The sequence below is a fragment of the Neodiprion lecontei genome, chromosome 4 (genome assembly GCF_021901455.1).
Source record: "Neodiprion lecontei isolate iyNeoLeco1 chromosome 4, iyNeoLeco1.1, whole genome shotgun sequence".
In the NCBI taxonomy this organism is placed as follows: Eukaryota; Metazoa; Arthropoda; class Insecta; order Hymenoptera; family Diprionidae; genus Neodiprion; species Neodiprion lecontei.
In genome coordinates, this window is record NC_060263.1 from 40,187,759 (window position 1) to 40,206,557 (window position 18,799).

Consider the following 18,799-nt stretch of genomic DNA (forward strand, 5'->3'; position numbering starts at 1 on the left):
GGGGTCTCGACTCTCAGCTAAAAGAGGCAATAAACGCGCGGGTTTCTGCTTTGCAGACACTTGGAACGTTTTTTATACACATATATATATATATATAGTTTTTAATAAAGCACGAACGTAAGTATGTACATTCTCCCCTGATACTCTGCGCCTATAATCCACTTGCTCACGTATATTTCATTTTTTCTCACTCTCTCTCTCTTTCTCTTTACCTCTGTTTGTAATACTCAAGAGTCTCGAGCAGGCAACGCCTAGCTGTAATGGTAACCGATTCTACCGATATTCAGTACAAAATTGATCGAAGGATCAATACTTCAATCGCTGCAGTCGATCATTGCTTAGTCACGATATGTTGTGAGGAAATGGTAAAAAAAAAACAAAAAAAATTATATGACCTCTGCTCGTTGCTAAGTTACTACAGTTTGAGTAAAGAGTAAGAAGACGGTTTACACCTGTTATTGAGACGGCGCTTTAATAAAAGCAGAGAGCTGCGTACACAGCTTCTTGCCTGACTTTTAAAAACCCGTATAAACTTCACTGCGTGGGAAATAAATTTGGCGTAAAAATATCGCGAAACAGGAGAGCTTCCCTCGAGGAGGTAGACGGGGCGAGAACCGTACATAACATGCGGGCCTTCCGAGAAGCCGAAGAGAATCTGGGCTGCATCAGCAGAACCCAAGAGTCACGATTACCGAGTGAATCCAGATCCTGGAAGTCCTTAGCCGGCGGTATACGTGTAGAGGAGCTGAAGACCAACCGAGATCATTTTGGCCAAACGAAATTGCTTCTGGCGCGCTTCGCAATATCCGGTGAAATTGCAAGGACGATAGGACGAGCCGGGTAAAAGGAGCTAAACAACCTCCTACTGTGCACCGCGGTCGTCGATCCATTTTTCCTTATTGCAATTTTTATACACGATATAAATAGATACAAGTGACAAAGTTCGCTCGTGATTATGTTTTGAACCAATTGAAATCTACGCAAAGTAGAGGCGTGACTCGAGCAATGTGGCGTCGCAGCTGGGTTAACAACTGATCGGTTTAGCAAAAATACTTCAACATAAAGAGACAGAAAAATTCTTGCAAGTGATTCGACTTCTGTTTAGGTACGTCAAGTTAATACCGAACGAAATGTACGTCGGAAAACGACATTCATAATTTATTCAAATACGATGGGGTTAGTGCCGTATACCATCACATGGCATCCTTCGATATTTAGGACCCCGATATGCAATGTTCAGAAGAGAGGCAATTAGCGATCTTGTTCGGAGTGACAGTGGTAACGGTGTTGAGCTGATTGGCTCGAAAAAGCAACATTTCTAACGGTGGAATTCATCTCTCAAGAGCCATTCACGACCGCGGATTAACGCTTCAGGCTCCGTAAGAACGGCGGGGGAAAATCCAACGCGAGTTGTGCTGTTCGGACCGCAGCGGAGTCTAAAATGAGTGCGTAGAGGTCGACGTGGGTAGTCACAGTCAGCAGTGGGTCGGCGGTAGCCACCCAAGTGGCAAGACCAGTCGACCTGCAGCAGCGAGCCGAGACGAAAACGAGACCAGAATAACGACGACGACGACGACGACGATCCTCGGATCTCGCGCAGGAGAGAGAAACCCCCCATCCCAATCCCGGGTCTGCCCTCGCGTATATAGGTGGTTATCTATGTATATACCAATACATATGTACGAGCGCGTCTCGTTTCGGCTACACAGGCGAGGCGGGGACGCGTTATATCAACGAGGGTCTGCAGAGGTGGCAGATACTCGCTCGGCTGCATGCGGAGTCTGCGAGACAAGAGCGGAGGCGCGGGAGGGGCGAGAAGCGACCGCGACGCAGGCTACTAATAGCCTCCGTTCCGGGACCGCGGGGTGGGTAATCGAACCCCGAGGAGGAAGGAAGACCTTCTGGCCACCGAACGATTTCCAACAAAGGAACATCCGCGGGGGAGTCGAACGGACCGTTTCGTTTTGTTTCGTTGAAGCGGTATATGAATCGCGGACTTTACGCAGAAATGTATAGAAATTGCGTAGGAAATTATACGCAACTATGAGGAGTATCAATACCCGTAGAGATGTAGGTAGGTGGGTGTGTTGAGTAGATATGAATTATTTCAGCTTCAAGATATACGCGAGTGTCTCAAAAACTTGGAAGAATCAGATTGCATGCCGATTGTATTCGATATGACGGGAAAAGAAAATGAGAACCACTGTCCCGAGCTGATAGTTTTGATTAGCTAGTGCCGTATGACGTCATCGAAGACTTTTCCCGCGCGTATTTCAAACTTACCTTTTTTCCGCTGTTCTTTCTGGCGGGATGAGACGTTTATCACTTTCTGGTACCTGTTTATGTGATGTGGACCTTGATAAGCATGATTCGCTACCCACAACAAACTGCTGAATCGAAAAGTTTCAGACAAATGTATTCGTCAAATTTATTCAACAAAATAACATGAATGTACGAAAATAACAAAGATTAATATTCTTCCGGCTCGTGCGTATACCGTGCAAAATTGACCTCGTAACAATAAGTGCACATATCAATACGATGCGTGAGGATACGAAAAACCAAAAAAAAATTTCGCGAACAGTGCAAAATTTCAGTAAAGTCGGTATATGAAATGTACGAAAGATTGAAGAGGGCAAAGCCGTACCACCGTTCCGTGTACATAGCTTTCAGCCGAGGTCTGGGAAAGGGGGGGGGGGATATTTAAGTGGCATAGGGATGGAGCGGTGAAGTTGACTGTGGAGAGAAGGAGGGAAGCGGGGATCCAATGGACGGAGGAAGAAAGAACGAAAAAGAAAAAGGAGAGGAAAAACCAAACAAAAAGGAGGAGAAGCGGGAGAAAAAAAAAAAAAATGGATAAGTTTCGGTAACTGCGATGCGGCGCGGGTCGCGTCCGGTGGCGACGACGTTGCCTTTCGTAGAGGGTGAGAAGGGCGCGGCACGGCACGGCGGCGGTCACGCACCCCCTCCCAACCCCCCCCCCCCCCCCCTTACCTACCCCCCGTGGATGCCGACGTAAAACCCTCCGTCACCCTCGGAAACGGCGTCGCGACGGCTCCGCGAGGATCGCGCGACGAGGACGCGAATAGGGATGAATAGAGGCGCCGGGGGTGCCAGGGAATGAAACGCGACCGCTATCTGCTTGCTCCCACGCGCGTGGATATAGGTATAAGTGTGAAGGTGCGGTTACAGCTCCGCGTGGATTTTGACTTGTGATTTTTTATTCTTCTGATATTGCCGTGATCCTGCTTGCATTAAGGTCGGGCGGTTGCTTCTCTTTTGTTGTAAACCGCGCGGTTAAAACTCCGAGAGAGGGCGAAGCCTGGTGGATGAAAATTACCGCGCGATTTCTGATTACGATACGCAGAGTGGACGCGAAGAAAGGCTTGGCGTTACAGCTGGAAAACCCGAAAATGTCATGAGAAATTTTTTCCAAGCCCAAAAGAAAGTCGGCAAAGAATGAGGGAAATTTCAAAGTCCAACCAGCTTGTTCAGGTCATCTCGGATAAATTGGATAGATCTTTATCGCGAATTAAATGGCTTTTATTCAAGTTGTTTGAAGTAGATTTTTTTCAGTCAATTTTTCAGTGCGCGTACCTGTTTTTGTACGTTCATACTTTCACCTAGCTCGTGATCTACAATATTTAACATCTAACTTTCGATTCTTATCATTCCACACATCGGAAACAGAGACGGGAAAATCACGTTCAACATTTTCATCAAACGGCCCAATCAGACTGCTTTCGGATCTTTGCGCAATGCGAAGCCAATGCGTGCATATAATACGTATCTCGCTGTACATGATATATCATTATTTCGGGCGTACGTGAAACCTGAAACTCCACCGCACGCTGCACCGAGTCTGCGGATGCATTTTGGATCGAGTGGATTGTTATAGCCCAGCTAGAGTTCGATTGGGGTGGTTCGCGCCTCGTTATCCAGGACGAAAATTACAGGGAGGCCGGATATGACGCAGCTCGGCGGATCTGCCGGCTGTGCGGGAAACCCGGAGCCAGGAGATGCCACCCTGTGGCTCGTGTTATCCGTACCGCGGGGAATCCCACCCTCCCTCTTTCTCCCCTCTTCAAGCTCATTCGCATAATAAATCGCCCGGACTTCGAAGCCCGTTGTTGACTCCTTTTAAAATACGCCGTACAAGATCCACTCAGGAAAGGGTGACAAATTTGTCGCAAAATAAAAGATCTGGTTCTTCTATTTACGATACTGCTACAGCTTTATAAACGATGCGAGCATCGGTGCCGTAATCGTGGAATCATTCGACGGTTCTCCATTCGAAACGTGTAAACTTGAGATGACGATTTATATCAAGATTGCGACGAATGATGCGTGTGTGATTATTACCTGTGATACAATAATTGCCCAGTTATACTCATGCAAACACCGAAATATCAAATTCGAGAATATTCCCAAATGGAGCTTTGGCCACATGGATTTACTTAACGAGATGCTTCATGCAGTTTTTACATACCCCTAAATTTCGTTTTTAACCATCGGAATTCCGATTTTTTCTCGCTACCCCAAGTTTTCTCGATACTTCAGTTCTTATCAAAACAACCGTACCGGTTAAAAAATTCGTTGCATAAGATCGGTATCTAAAATTATAAAATTCCATTGTAATTAGAGTTAGTGCTTTAGCAAATAGAAATGGCAGGTGGATCGACCTCCACAACTCTCTCGTATCCCTATATTCAAGAGTCAAACTACTGCGAACTACTTTTATACCGTCACCGAAATCTCTTTGTTTTACCTCAACATTCTCTTATTTCTTAAATTCACATCTTGTATAAGTAAATAAATAAATAAATACCGAAATTGACACCTTTACATATATGTATAGTCCAGTGAATCGATTCTTAATATATAGACATCGCCAGCCGGATCCATCCCTTGCGAGTAATCCATTAACGCTTCGTGTTGGATATAATATGTACGTAACCAATCGGAACCTCCCTCGCAAGTAGCGGAACAGGAAAGTTGTCCGATGCATTCGGTTGAGAGGAGCGTCGTGCTCTAGGCTCTCGGTTCTAGCCGAGGGTCGTATCTCACTGGTGAGTTTGCGGAGGCGGAAGGCGGGGTGGCGGGGGTGGGGGATGGTCGCAGTTTCGTTTTCGCCGTCGGTGTCTCGGCTCTGGAAGGGTGGGCGTACCGAGTCGCTTGGAAATTGGTCGTAATTGCAGAGTGCAGAAAGTCCGACGCTGCCGCCGTTACGACGCGGTCCTCGGTCCGCAAACTTTCCGACGACGCGACGCGACGCGAAGCTCGCATGCAGAGGCACGTTAGCAGGTCCGTTTCTGTCCCTCTCGCAAATTATGTGCTTGCGGCTGTGCAAGCTCTGTCACACGCACGCGGCGTCGCCGCCCTTACGTAACCGGTGCTCGTGCAGCTTTCTCTGAATAGGCGGTGTGTTGTTATACTTAGCCGCAATGCTCTGCAACGACGTGTGGGCATGACACGGCGTCATTGAAAGGTCAAGCATCGCCAATCGCGGCACGTATAACCTGCAGGCGAATAACTTGGGCGTCTACTCGTATACCTGCATCCACGCACACATATTATAACTCCGTATCGGAGCAAGGCTGACACGAAGCTTTATAGAGGAAAGATTGGTGTTTATTGTACGGGCATTTTACCCATTTACTTTTCTGATGTTAAAAATTAATCCACCGCGCAGTCGAAATAAAAAGTTTGGGAATGGAGAAAAAATCGTTTAAAATATATACCCTAATAACAACGACAACGACAACATCCCTGTATAGAACAAGTAATAGAAATTAATATGAAAAGATTCGAGCAACAGATGCTGAGATACAAATTATTCGAGAAAAGTTTTTTATAATTAGAACCGTCGAACCGAATAGACTCTGGTGTTGTCGATAAGATTTTAATGTTTTCGACTTTTTTTTACACATACCCGTAAATTTTGTGAAAAACATTCGAAAAATCTTACATTATAGTTAATAGTTACGAAACTAGGATACAAATTTGGAAAGCTGCATCCGCTGTACCATATATATTTACACAATTCTACCTTCACCCACTCTGGAGATGACTGTTTGTAAATAAAAAAATGTTGCCGATTTCTGAAGAATGTAATAATGTTTAAAAATATTAAAATTTCATAAAAAAAAAAACACCTGACTCAAATCGTTTTCAACATTCTAATTGGAAAACTTTTCTCAAGTTGTTGATTTTTTAACTTGTACTGTTCCAATTTATTCAGATTAATTACTGTCTCATAGGAGTAATGTACCGTTTCATTTGTGTTCACAATCATTGACAGAAATAAAACTGCTGAAAATATTTTAAACTATTTTTTTCTTTCCCCAACTTTTAATTCACGAAGGTTCGAATCACGATTCATATATTTGTCCATGCCGATACTTGGTTTTTTTGTTTATTCAGAGAAAACAACAGACCAGATTCGTAATATCGGTTAGGAAGATGATGCTCATTGACATTCGCAATCGTTCGCTATATGCCGACTTCCCGGATAAATTTCAACGAATTTTTCAGCAGCTTTTAAAAGCCGATTTAAAAATCCTAAAAATGACGAACCACTGTAAGCACGGTTTCTGAAAACCGACTTGGATTGCAGTCCGCGACGATTCGGTTCGGAAATAACGAAAGATCGCTTATCGTTGTCACGGATCGAGGAAGCGTCGTGCACGGCTTTGAAGCCACGCCGGTTCCAGAGACCGTAAGATCGTGGAAATACGCGACGGTGGAATCTAGCCAGAGATAACTTGATTCGCCGGCATTTTCTCGGGGCAGGGCGCAGAGCAAGGCAGAAGCTCATCCTGGCTGGGGAATTACTTCGACGAGGGTTCCCGGAGCCTGAGTGGAAGAGCGGAGGAGGTCGTTCGATCGGATATCGGTGAGGACAGCCGATGAGTTGCAGTAGAAGCAGAAGCAGAAGCAGAAGCCGAAGCATGGAAGCGATCGAGCTGAAGGAGCTCAGGTATATCGTCGTACCAAAGTGGCGGAAGGGGGCGGATCGAATTTCGGAGCGACGACGAGATAGAGAGCCGGGGACCAGATACCGGGGACGATATATATTCGACAGCGCAATTCAACCCGCAGGCTTTCCCATCAACTGCCCTCCTTCGCCTCGAGCCGCTCTCAAGGCCGCCAATGGTGATCAATCCCTTATTGGTAGCTCCCAGGATAATTCCGCTGTTTTGTCCTCTCCGCGGGATCTCCCAGCAGATCCGAAGCACAACCGTCCCCGAAATCGAGGAGACGAATTGTACGCGGCGGGGACATCGATTTCCGAATTCGCTTCAATCCTCGGCGCGTCTTTGTACGAAAAATCGTACATCTCTGCGTAATTATACGGAATTTCCATTTACGTATCAGCGAGATTTATTCGGGCCATGTCATTTGCACCGATCCGAATCCCAGTCATGCGCAATTCAAAATGCATTCAACATCGTATAAATTGTCGTTCGAGACAGGTCAGGTTCTACTCAGTTGTCGAAAAGATTATACTGTACTGGGAAGAAAAAACATTTTATTTAACGTTCATGTGCATCGTTAACTTTTTTTATTTTAGGGATGCGGGCAATGGAGCGATTACCGCATAATACTACACGGTGTGCATTTGTCCACACATGTGTGATGCGTACCTATACGATACACTGGCTGTGGCTCGGTATTCCAGGCATGTGGTCAGCTTGTAATATTCCACGGTTATATTCGATGCTGCGAAATTTAAAGCTGTGGTCAGTGCATCGTTCCGTTCGGATACATACATATATATGTAACGTTAGTTGGTGTATAATCGGTGTGGAGTAAAAAAGTTTCTAAAAAATTTTCTATAACAAGCTATCGGTGAATTCAATATCGATAATCGTTAATCGACAAAACTCGTCCCGTCGCGTTATTATTTTCGTCCACAAATCATCGAATGTACACAACGTACATATTTTTGTGAAACAAAAAAAAAGCTTATAAGCACATATTTTTCCTTGCTAAAGGCTCGATGCACCCTCGAGGTTTCGCTCGAGGTGGCTAGAAAATAGAGCCTAAACCCGAGCGTCGGCTATCCGGATATGAAAAAGACTCCGGGGGAGTGCTATTTCGAATATGACATGCACATATACATTGGCACACACGTATACATATATGTGGCTCTTCATATTTTAGGACTGCATGTTTGCTTGCTGCGTTGTGCATTTTGTCGTGGAGAAACTTTCCCTCGAAGTGAGATGCAGATTTTCCCTGATAACACAGATAAGAAAAAAAATATTATTTTTCAGCTGCACGGGATGTTTTTGGTCAACATCATATTTTCGAGTGTGCTGAATCCAAAAATGACCTCCATTTCTCTCCGTCGCGTACGGTATTCTTGCAAAATACAAGATGTTTGCAAAAAAAAAACAAAAAAACCAAAGCATGACAATAATGAAAATACTACCATTTTATCACAATGAACTTAAGAATATTTTTTATAAAATTAAACAAAGAATTTCTTGAGAAATGTGTTTAACATTCCGTATTTACTGTTTTCGCCTATGAAACCTTTTCTTCTTCTCTTTCCATTTTCCGTTTCCCTGTTTGTACTTATTCTTGAGCCTCACTCTAATATATATTAAATGAAAGCAAAAAATCATTTTTGCATAGAATTTCTAGAATCAAGAATAGAATACCTGATTTCCAATTAAACATGAGTTTAACTCTAAATGAAAGAACAAACACGAGTTGAAGAAAAAAACCTGACGTGATGGAACTTTTTGAGTATATCTCCCAGTTTCAGTGAATCAAAATCTACGAAAAAAAGTTCACAAAAACGTGTTCAATCTTTTTGTTGCAGACCTACGCAATGAAAAATCTGGAAGTAGTAGCGAGCGTTGAAAATATAAGCTGAAAGATATATCGACTGAAGAGTAACGAGAAATGGCAAGCGTATCGTTATCAAAGAACAATCAGGGCAGCAGCGAACACTGATAACTTTCCAAACTCGGAGGACCGTGAAGCGAACTCAACGGCCAACGTCAGTGACCCAAAAACTATAAAAACCGTGCATAAGTCTACGGTATAGGAAACTAACGCTAGGTCGATTAAAAAATACAGGCAAACTCCAACCCCTCGCAGTTAGATCCCGGCCACATAAGTGTGCCACACAAATTCCCAAAGCGTGTTCGAATCGTCGAGTTCGCGTTCATTTTCGTAGGGTAGAAGTACTCCGCTAGCTGACGTTACCGGATTGCAGTAATTGCCATTAGCCAAAAGTTCGTCGGGTCTGGGTCTCCACAGGCCGTGGTTAAAGTTTCCCGTTTCGCCGGGCGGCAGCAACGCGGAGTCTGCGCTCCCGTCCGGATTTACGTCGCTGCATAGGTTTAACTTCTCCCGGCGCACGAGATAAAGATATACCGTCTAATCCAAGACTCTAGGCACCGGCGGCCGCGACGGAGAAGAAGGAAAAGAACCGGAAGAGACGGCGGGAGCGGGACAGCGCGGACTTATACGAGGAGCCAAGAGAGGGTGGGGGGGGGGGGGGGGGGAGGGAAGAAACGCAGCAGCGACGGAGACGCTCGTAATTCGATCAGTCTTTCCTTCCTCGCGCCAGCCTCGGGCGCCGAGTCGAGCCACGTCGCTCGGGAATTCAGACCGGAGTGGGAGCCGCTAGGATTGTGGGGAATGGGGGGGGGGGGGGGGTGGAAGCCCTCCGCGACGCGCGGCAGCCGCTCCCGCTCCGCTCAATCTCACTCCGCGCTCCCACTCCTACTCCCCCCCCCCCTCCGCCGCCACGCACACACACACCAAGCACCATCGTACAGCTTTCCTCTCGCGCGAAACGCGCGGTTCTGAGGCGACTAAGGGAGCCGAAGTGTGAGAAGACGGTTGGCCCCCCCCCCCCCCCCAACACCCCCCCCCGTGTTTGGAAGCACCGGGTGTCGTCGGAGTCCCAGCTCTCTCTCACCATCGTCCATCGGTAGATCCGACGGTAGATCCGCATCGGCGTCGCAGGACTAATGACTCGCCTCCTTTTCGAGGCAACCCTACCGGCGAGGGTTTGATGGAAAACCGAATTTTCTCGAAACTTGGGTGGTCTTTTTTTCTTTTTTTGGATTTTTTCTTTTTTTTTTTTTATACGTCAGCGCGTGCGTGGATTGGTATGTGATCGAGGATGACGACGTGGTGGACGATGAGGAATTGGGATTTGTCGAAAGGAGAGGATATAGATTGGGGCTGGAAAATTTTTGAGAAATGATACTTGAGAGGTGGGCCTTGCAGTGATGGGAAAATTCTGTTTTTTAATTTTGGATATAGAAACTAGTTTATAAATATCGGATTATTTTGTTCGACGGGTTATTTACTCGCGGATCACTGGTGATGCACGATTTCGAATGATTTCAGGTGTATCATAGTGATTTTAAGCGGTTTCGAAATGATTTCAAACGAATATCATCCGATTTCAAGCAATTTTAAATTGTGAACAGCTCGTTTACTTTGTCACCGGCAGTCCAGTGAATTTCTTCAGTTCATCGCAAATTTCTTCCATGAACGATTTCTCAGTTATTGATTCGAAATTTTTTTTCGAATAATGATAATATCCAGGCGATACGATTCCAGCCAATTCTAATCGTCTGCACTCCGATGTTCGGTTCGTCTTAATTAGGACTCCACGAAGAATCGAAACTTTTTGAACCACAGATTACAGAATCCACCCTCCGCCCCCCCCCCCCTTCTCACCCTCCCGCCACATCTACATTCATACACAACGACGTTTGAGGGTGTGAAAAATATTGCAAGAACGAAAAGGGTTAATTATCGTTCAGATATTGGAGTCCACAGCCTCACCCCTGTTTACGAATAGACAAAATTTTTTTTTTTTTCAAATAACGCCGGCATATAACCGCACCGGGTTTCCGGTTTCGCCTGACAAGGGCGTCGCGAACGCCGCGCGTTTCACGTTCTACCTGCTGCGTCTCTGCATGTGAAAATGTAAATAAGCGTGTGTATGTACGATTATGTACAGCCAGGCGAACCGAGTATGTTACCTACATACGTGCACGCCTATTTACCTCCGCCGCCACCTCTCGCCGCGAATATAGCTGTAGGTTTACCCGCACCTAGGCGGCGGTGGACGGAGGGGGGGGGGGGGATTAGGGGGGCGATGGGTGGGCGGTGAGGGCGGGGGCGGGGGGTTCCGTTCGCCATCCGAACCGCCGATACGGATATGTATCCACCGCGCGTCGCGACGCGCTTAAAGCAGATGTCGCCTTAAGGGGATGTGAAGTAACGAGACTACCGAGCGAGCGGGAAATCCGTTTTTAACAAATTTTATCCTACCCAGACAATGGAATCTTTTCTAAATTTCGGAAATGACAGGGTTTACGATCGCGTCTGTATTTTCAAGGAGAACAGTTACAAAAATTGATATTAAATAAAAATAAAAATTAAACAAAATATGTGTAATATAGCGTAGAGTATGAACGTGTACCGTAGAATAGCTTCGCACAGCTAGTGGGAAATTGCAGCTGCAAGTACATGTATTATATGTTTATGATATTCCTGTCAATTTTTTTGCCAACTTTTCTTAATAACCAATCAAGAATAAAGTGTGACAAATACGATAGGGTGACACACGCGTGCAACAGCTTTTTTAGTTTGGAAAATATAACAGATTCAACGAGGTACAAAAGTGGTTGTGTAATATTCTCTTGTACAAAAAGAAAATTTGAGGTTTTGTTGTTGATTGGAAAATATGGCGTTTACAAAGGTGAAAATTGTTTTTCAATTTTTAGCCAGCACATGTATCCGACAGAATAAACTAGACACATTATCATCACGATTCTTTTACGAAAATATGATATTATAAATGAATGATTTCAAAAGTTGAACAAAAAGTTCTGCCCTTCTGCGTTTCGCGACAATGAATGTCGATTGACAGGAAAGATTGTACATCCACCCTCCAGGTACAAATCTTGTGAAAATTTCCAGGGGAATTAATTTGAAATCGGTGATCGGAAAGTACACGCATACGTAACGCGGCAAGTTTGATACCTAGACAGCGCGATGTTCCGGTCGAGAATCGATCAAACTTTGAAGGGGTCCGTTGGGGGGTTGGCGGGAATATCTCATCGATGTGTACATGTATAAGTATACATATACACCTGTATATCTATGTAGACGGACTCTCATCCCTCGGCGCCGGCAACGAAGAACCCGATACTTGGGAAGACGGAGATGGCGAAGGGGTCGACGGGGTTGCGGTGGCTCCGTTGATTATCTCGGGAAAAAGTTGAGAAAGGCGCGAGCTGGCGAAGCAAGGCTCTCGGGTCGAGTAATGTATTCCAACCCCCGACTCTCGCCCGCCATCAGCCCCAAGACGCTCCCGGTCGAACCGACCAACTCGAGCTGCTCCATTTCCGCCCTTCGTCCACGTGGACTTTTGAAACCCAAACCGTATCTTCACCTCGAATCGATGTCACGGGGGTGGATCTCGGAGGTATAAGTTTCTGCGGTGTAGTTGATAAATCCGGTAATTATAATCGAAAGAAAACAGACACGGGATAAAATGAGTGTAGGTACCAGTTATTGACCATTTTAGTTTCCAAAATTATAAATAAACGACAAAAATTGTTTCTTTTCTCGATGAGTAAAAGTAATCGCTAGAGGGTTATACGCTGCAAATATATTTTTGGTAATTATAGAACTAAGGATCAAACAGACGCAACAAGAAAAAGGTCAATTATTGGGACAGGATCGATAACAAATGTTGATACGTCGAATAATTTCGTTAAAATATCACAAAGACAATTTACCACAGAGTATGTCAACCTGCACTCGACAATTCAGGGTACGTTTTATCGAAATTCACCTGCATTTCGGCAACTCACAATTGTCGCAGTATATATTTTACCGATTCACATTTACAGTGTCAATGTCCAAGATTGGCGGACTTCTAACTTTCCAACCAATCATCGAGTACTAGACAAGCGTCGATCGCTAAAACGCGCTTCGAATTGCACAAATGCAGGCGGATTGACCCTACGTTGAATTCCTGATTTCACATTTTCACAAAATAAATCACACGCACGTGTAATCTTTGCAGTTTTTTCCATCTTTCCTCACAATCGACCCAAACGTGAATGAAAGAAAAAGAAACACATTAAAATATAAGAATATTCACAGCAGCGAATTGCGACGAATAAACAAACGTGCCGCTTTGACATGACCTTGAGTATCCTCACGTAGTAGAAGTAATTTTGACAGAAAACACAGGTTTACAACTAAGAATTGTATATGTTTTTTTATTGATTCATAAAGTATACAGTGCAGCGTTACGTATGGAATAACATATCGGGTTAATGGCCTCCACGACTTTCCTGGCACATATTTACTATTTTTTTGATATTTTTCATGACCGTTTTGCATTTAATGTGGCTGAAGTTCGTTAATACAGCACTCATCTTTCTTCTCCAAGGTGTGGCTGCTCGTGGACTTGATTGGCATAAACCATAGACTTCGAAAAATGACTAATTAATCTCTTCACAGTCGATGAAGTTGAATCACTCTTCCGACCATAATCTGTACAAAAATTTTCAACTGCAGCAGGCAAGCCTTCATAATTTTCAAAATATTACTCGACAATGTAAAGACGTTGTCAATTCGTGTATCCCTCCATTTTCAACAATCATGCGCTGTCTTTTGTTTTTTGGTGTCAAGACCTTACCGCACAAAAGGCGCAAAATTCAAATCTCAGGTGAATTTTGAGAAACTATTTACATTGTAACTGTCTACGTTACAATAAACAATTGGGTTCGAGAGCTTATTGAGAAAATTGGCAGACGGCGAAACTAAATGTTTTGGGAAAAACATGTGTTTGCAGTTTATAATCGATAACAATATTATTTTTTACGATAATGTCGGTTGCCGCAGTAATCTTATTCATTTTATGACATACGAATATTTAAACTTCTCTTATCTACGCCGACTACAAGATCGTTAGAAAGGGGTAAGAAGCGGTTGATTTCACAATTTTTAAAAATACCATAAAAAATTTTTTTACAAATCACCGAGCGATTGACGCACCTCTTCAGACTTCTCTGTTCAATTATTCCGCGCGCGGCAAATTAGAAAGAGACAAAGTCACCGGGTGTCACGTGAACCCTAATAGTCGGTATCTCTCTCGGCACGCTCCGCTCTCGGATAAAGCACACGCGGTACCTAGCCGCATGCAAGCGTGATACGTGTGTGTGTGTGTGTGTGTGTGTGTGTGTGTGTAAGTATAAGGGAGCCGAGGATCGGCGAGAGGGTGCATTTATCTCTGACATTGGCAAGGCACGCTAGCTCGCCGCCCTCGCATTCGTCAGCGCGCGTGCCGCGGCCCCCGGATACCCCGCGGCGGCGGAAGCCGCGACGAAGGCTGGGCCAGACTGATTGCCACCCCGGCAGCCAGGCGCAGAGGCGGCGGCGGCGGGGCGGCAAAGGAGGGGTGGAGGGCTGGAGGCGGCGAGGCTCGGCTCTTTGACGCGTTAAAAAGTCGCGCCGGCTGGTTTAATACGGTTATAATTGAGAGGGTGCCGGCAGCGGACGGTGCGGCAGCTCCTCCGAGCAAACAGAACCCCCGCGGTACGCCGGCCCCTTCCAGCAGGAAATTGCGTCCACGGGGGGGCGGCGAGCCGCCCCCTGAGCCCCTCCTCGTTTCATCCAGTATATATACCTCCAGGCTTTCCTCGCAAAGATGTACACCGGGATAAATTATTTATTAGATATGGTAAACATCGTTAACTTTCCGCGATTCGTTACTCGTCGTATCTTCTGTATAACGGACGACGGTATTACTGGTACACGTAAGACTGCAGCCGTTTTTCGCGGGACGCGTGACTTTCAAGACTTTAATTGAAGAAGGAAATTAAAAAAGAAGATCAGGTTTTCAAAAAAATGATCACACTTTTTTAGAAAACATCGACCTCGGCACATACACTGCAAACATGGCGGTGTTAAGGTTAATGACCAATAGTGACCGGTCTGGACTACTGTAAAACAATTTTTGTGGTCAATTCGGAAGTTGAACGTCAGATAATGTTAGATTGAAACTAAAAAATGTGTTATAGTGATTTTTTTTCAGTATACAAATATACTTCTAATGAAAAATAACTTAATTCAATCATAAATGACTTCTCTGCAAATCGTCAAGTAGCATGAATTTCTCGGTGAGAAAATGACGAATTAATGTCGTTGTAAGAGCAAACTTTTTCAGTTAGACGAAATCAAATTATAGCTTCAATGAGACATTTTTATCACATTTTTGCTTTAACATTTTTCTTTACACAACACACGTTACATACCTGTTTCTTGAATCGAATTATAACAACCGGTAAGATAATTTTGAAAGCTTGACCATGTTCTTTCATATATAAGATAAAAATAAAAAAAAAAATTTTTTTTAAATACTGTAGAAAACTTGGACCATCCATAACCGCTCGAAACTTATCTTATACACATATAGGTATACATAGACAATTGTGCTTGTACTTCATGTTACTCTCACGTGCCGAAATCTAAAAATTGCGGTAAAATCCGAGGTAGAAATCGAGGGAGAAAGGCGGAGCCCACGATCAGCCAGGCATCTCATGCAAAGCCCCGTCGCATTGAGTTGAATCCTACGACTTGCACCGCGGTGCTTTGCGAAGCTTCCAATACCGGAGCTTTCTGCACGGAAAAATTTTCAAATGGAACCCCCGTCAATTTCCTCCCCCTATTTTACCCTCCCTTTCCACTCTCCCAGCAATTCTCCGCAGGATAAAGCGGCCTTGTCGACGCGTTCGCCGGATCTCGTCGGTGCCTCGGCCGTATAATTAGAGAGGCAGCAACGTAATCAGAGACACCCGAGGTATCCGCAGATTGCCTATACTCCTCGCCCTCCCACCACCCCCGGTGCGCCACTGAAGTGAGGTTTCCTCCACCCCCAAACTCCATTTTTGCCCTCCGAATGTGTGAATGCATAATATTTCGAAAAGCTTCGTTTTCGAAGGGTCGAAAATCTATACTTTTTAGTATTTTTCTATTCGAGGTATGCATATAGTCCGCGTGTATTGAGTATTTATCAAGTTGTGTTATAAATTTCGCAAACTAAGAAGATGCAGATTTTCTTCAAATATAACAAGAATAAAAAATTGTGAAATTATAAACAAAAGCTCGAATATCGATGATACATTTTATATCACCTAGAAATGGTTAAAAATTTACCAGATTCATTACATTTCACTCTACGACGATTTATTTTGTTTAAAAAATTATATTCCCTGTGAAATTTACTAAAATACTTTTTTTCATTGTATTGGCATCGTTAAACATTCGATCTTACAATATTGGAGCAATATCAGTCATGATCAACAAATGGTAATATTGAATTGACTACTCATGAAAAAAAATCGAGTTTTAGTAAATTCGTAGAAACCGGATTTCCGAATAAAACGGAAGCTATTTGAATTGAAGCTATCGGCTGAACTTGTTTTTATAATTCTTGCAATTTTTGTAGTTGTATATTAAAAAAAATCCAGTTCCAATGTTGCACTTGAAACGATAATATGACGAGTTTATAAATACTCAATATACGACTATGATATAAGAAAATTAGGACAAAGTATCGATTATCCTACGAACCTCTTTGAAAGGATGGCTCTGGGAATCATGTGCTAGTTTTGTCGAATTCGTATTCGAAAAATTGCGTTACCCATGCCTGAAATCGCTTATTTCGAGGATTAGCAAACCAATCAAAGTCGAATAAATTTTTTATCTTAGTCACAAAGTGAATCGACCAGAAGAAACACTTTTTACTTGAATAATTAGTAATCTGAATCCGGATTCAACCCTGAAAAATAATCTTCTGACAGGCTGAGATTCTTGATCACGATAAAATAGATCAACACTACATAAAAGATACTCAAGACCTTTTTCCACTTGCCTTTGACACCTGAATCCTGCTGCCAAGGACCCGTAGATAACTAAAACCGTTGCCATCAAGCTTATGAGTTACCTGCAGCGAAGATGATGCGACCGTTGTGTATCAACGCGGAGGAGTGATTTTTCTCCGTTTCTTGATCTCGGGGCGAAACCAGTCCGCGAGATGATCCTGCCGAATGGGCGGGGGGAAGGGATGAAGGACGAGAAGCGGCAGGAGTGAAGTGGAACGAGGGGAGAGAAAGGTAATACGAGGCCGCAACGAGAGAGCCGGGATATTTGTTCAGGGTCGCATAAAAAACTCGACGAGAGGCAAAAGCGAGATACGGAATTCTCCCCCCCATCTCCCCCCCTCTCTCTCTCTCTCTCTCGCTCTCTCCGGCTAGGCGCGACTGCGCGAGGCTTAGCGGTAATCTCGGCGGGGCTCAAAGGAGCCCCATGATTAAAACTCACCCTCTTCCTTCGCCATAGACCTGGACCATCCATCCACTCCTCGCCTCCGACCCAAAGATCACTCGGTCCTCCTTCGACACCGGCTTATCGACGACGAATCTCGCCTCAAACGCGGACTCAAGAATCATCTTGGCGAAATTTTTGTCCAAAAAATGGTGTTGAAATTTCCTTTCTACTGCAGCTTGGACAGCTACATACGTGCACATTGAATTAGTGCCTGCTGCATAATTTCCCGCACTGAATATCACACCTTATTATACCGATGAAGCTTGTTTTGCTATCGAATGAAGATTCTAGATGATTATCTAAAGTATCTTTTTCCGAAAGTATTCTCCTCCGCACTGATGTGGCAGACTCAGATTGTTGGCTCGTAAGTCGAAGGGTCCTGATCTCAGTGTCGAATTGGAAATTTCACCTCGACTTCGGATAGACGTTGATTCCAATCATGACACCTCGGCGTGGTAATAGCATTTGGTCCGGGCTTAGTCGTCTTGAGAAAAAATATTTCCCACCGGACGTCGGAGGAAGGGATAAGACGGCGGAGTTCTTGATGGAAAATTTGCATCCGAAGCGTCAGCCTCCGCTCTGGCACCTGTTCGTATGCCCGACAGTTTTCCCGTCTAGATGTTCGGGGCGCAAGTTAAGCGTGGGTGCGACGCGTGCACCAGCCAAAGCGAAGGTCTCGGATGGAACGTGACTTTGCGAGAGAGAGAGAGAGAGAGAGTGAGGGAGGGAGGGAGGGAGAGAGAGCAGGGAAGATAGCTGCCGCGCCCGAAGGCAACCGTGCAGCTAGCGCGAGAGGGCGGAAATGAGCGATGGTAGGAGGAGATATCCTTCCGGGTCGCCGGGGTTCGAATCTCGAGCGTGTTCCCGCAGGACCTTCGCGCCGGATCAGGACTTTTCTACCCTTCTCGGGTCCGCGGGGAGCCCGGGGCGTGTTACGAGTTCTGCCCGTCGATGTTATAGCTCATGCACAATTGCGTTGTTTCGGGATAACAGCAGCTGTCCGCGAACCTCAGCCTCCGCCTCTTCCTCCCGGCCAAAAGGTCGAAGGGATCACGGCGCCCGGACCGCCCGGAAATACGGATCAGACTTTGCGCCGATTAAGTATTAATTCACCGCCATGGTACGGAGTGTGTCCAGGGATGGAGATTATTCCCCGGTGATGGACGGACTGTATATTGGAAAATGTCACTACCTGGTTGCCGGCGCTATTTTGTTGACTTTCAAGTTAGTCGGTATGCCACGTGAAGTAACGACAGGTAATCGGTAATATACTCGTTCTACCATCGACACGCGAAGAAGCCTGATTCCATTGGTTTGATTCTTCTCCACCAGACGCCGCATTGAAAAGTGACAATCCCAGTAGGAAAGTCAGAGACGTATAGAAGACGTGTGTATGAGAAGAAAA

At 44.9% G+C, this 18,799-nt stretch overlaps 1 long non-coding RNA gene across 2 annotated transcripts; it reads right to left on the minus strand.

The window, feature by feature from the left end:
* Nucleotides 1-7,558: 7,558 nt before the first annotated feature.
* LOC124293876 lies at nucleotides 7,559-9,589 on the minus strand. Of its 2 annotated transcripts, none has more exons than XR_006903754.1 (3): nucleotides 9,223-9,589; nucleotides 8,136-8,241; nucleotides 7,559-7,722 (listed from the first exon to the last, which is right to left on the minus strand). It is a non-coding gene; the product is annotated as an uncharacterized LOC124293876 (long non-coding RNA). The 2 variants fall into 2 exon arrangements; XR_006903753.1 differs by having other exon boundaries at nucleotides 9,106-9,589.
* Nucleotides 9,590-18,799: the final 9,210 nt, after the last annotated feature.